This window comes from Neovison vison, chromosome 8 (assembly GCF_020171115.1).
Source record: "Neovison vison isolate M4711 chromosome 8, ASM_NN_V1, whole genome shotgun sequence".
Taxonomy (NCBI): domain Eukaryota; kingdom Metazoa; phylum Chordata; class Mammalia; order Carnivora; family Mustelidae; genus Neogale; species Neogale vison.
Window position 1 is genome coordinate 52769428 of NC_058098.1, and position 2294 is coordinate 52771721.

Below are 2294 nucleotides of genomic sequence, written 5' to 3' on the forward strand. Positions count from 1 at the left end.
GCGGCCGAGGCTCCTCCTCCCGCGCTGCCTGGGGAGGCGGGCTGCGCTCTTCTCAACGCCCCAGCGACCAGCCCATCACGGCCCTGCCAACCGGCCCTTCATCCCCGGGGCGAGACCCTCGCAGGACGCCCCGCTCAATCTGCCGGGGGTCGCGGGGCAGATGCAGGCGACGCGGAGCCGGGATCCAGTCCCGCGGAGCCCGGAACCGCCAGTGCGCATGCTCCTCCGAAGCCCGCACCGGGCCTGGGTGAACCCTGATAGAGCCATCGCGAGGCCGGCTAAGCGGAGCTCCAGTGGCGCAATCGGTTAGCGCGCGGTACTTATACAGCAGTACATGCAGAGCAATGCCGAGGTTGTGAGTTCGAGCCTCACCTGGAGCACGACCCTTTTGGACATCCGCGGCCCCCTGCCCCCTTTTATCTCCTTACCCAAAGGAACCGGTTAGTCTCTCTTTAGCGTTCTCAGTTCCTGTCGCTGACTGCCTGCCTGCGCTTGTCGCTCCGCCGCTGGCAGGAAGCAGCTCGCCCTGGAGCTTCTTAGCCGCTGTGCAAGCTACTTGTTGCACTAAGCCACCCGAATCCGGACCTCTACCTAAGGCTTCCTCCTACTTCTCTTCCCAGGCCTTTCCTTTACCCGCATCCAGTCCCCGGCCACAGTACCGGCTAGGTAGAAGAGAGATCCCGGCGCACCGCACCGGTGGAGGGGCCCCGCCTGGGCATAGACGTCGAAAACCTACCCGGTGTGCCCCAGCTCCCGGAGCCGGGACGAGGTCTGGCTTCCCGTCCACTGCCCCTAGCCCAAAGCCGCGTGGGGCGTGGCGCCGCGCAGCGCTCTGTGGGTGGCGGGTCGCCAGCCGGACGACCACTCCGGGGAGGTGGGGCCAAGGGGCTCAGCGCAGGGCGAAAGTGGAGCAGCTGCTCCCCTCCGTCCGAACTGCGGACACCCCGAAACCACGGGCCCTTCTCCCCTTTCCGGGCACACTGGCCTCCCTGGGCCGACGCACAGAGTTTGGGAAATGTGCGCTGGGCGTTTTCCTCTCCCCATCTTGCGCCTCCTCTCCCCGGGGTCGGTGTGCGGTGGTGCCAGTCGCCAGTAGTTTGGCGAGAGCAGACGTTTTCTAGTGATGCTGAGTGGCGGCTGTCCTTTCATGCATGCCACAAATGCCAGGTTGAGAAGTCCTCCCGGGGCGAGGGGTAGGGGTGGGGGTTGGGGGGGGCAGGAAATCTGTTTTTTTGCAGCCAGCACGGGAACACTTCTCTGAAGCGTGGGGGCTGCTTTGCCATGCGGGTGGATGGGTGCCCCACATCCCCAGGAGGTGTGGGCGGAGCAGGGAACAAGTTTAGTCAGGCGAGAGTCGTCCCAAACGCGTTGTCCACGAAGAGTGGTTTCTGCTGGTTTTTTTTGGGCAGGATGGTAGTAAAACCCTGGGATAGAAAATCTACCTGGAGCGCTGAGAAGCTAGATCTGGAAGGATTAGAGAAAGTGGAACCCCAGACCCAGACTGAGGTTGGAGAGCCTCATGCCCACCCACCGAAATGGAAGTCTGCCCTCCTCACCTAACCCGAGGCCAGGCCCTCCCCCAGCTAGAGCCTTTTGCTCACAGGCCCATACTCAGCGGATGCTGAGAAATCTAGCTCAGGCCTGGAGACAAGTGTCTATCCATTAAAATAATAATAATAATAATAATAGTAATAGTAACAATAGTAAATAATAATAGTAAAGTAATAGTAAAGTTAAATAGTTAAAATAGTAAAGTTAAAAAGTTAAAATAGTAAAAAATAATAGTAAAGTTTGCCTAAGTTAAAAAAACAATTTTAAGAAATAATTCTCATATCATTTTAAGGTGTACAATTCAGTGGATTTTAGTATATTTATTTTATATATATATATAAAATAGTATATATATTTAGTATATCACCAAGGTATGTGACCATCACTAGTTTAGTTTTAGAACATTTTCAGCACGGCAACAAGAAACCCCATATCCTCTAGCTATCACTGACCTAACTCCCCAGTCCAGCCCTAAGCAACCACTAATCTACTTTCTCTATATAATCTACTTTGCTTCTGTATATTTCCCTACTGGGGACTCTCACCGGAATGGAATCATACAACTTATGTATGGTCTTTTGTGACTGGCTTCTTTTCCTTAATGCTTTCAAGATTTCCGCATGTCCAGCCCTGTATCAGTACCTGATTTCTTTTTATGGCTGATTAATATTCCATTGTATGGATTCTTCATTTTTGAGCAAGGTGAAACATTTGGCCTTTTTAAAGGAAAATTCACCAAAAAT

The 2294-nt window shown here is 53.9% G+C and overlaps 1 non-coding gene across 1 annotated transcript; it reads left to right on the forward strand.

Annotated features, from left to right (window-relative positions):
- Positions 1–287: 287 nt before the first annotated feature.
- On the forward strand, positions 288–380 carry TRNAI-UAU. The gene is given in 2 exon segments: positions 288–325; positions 345–380. It is a non-coding gene; the product is annotated as a tRNA-Ile (tRNA).
- Positions 381–2294: the final 1914 nt, after the last annotated feature.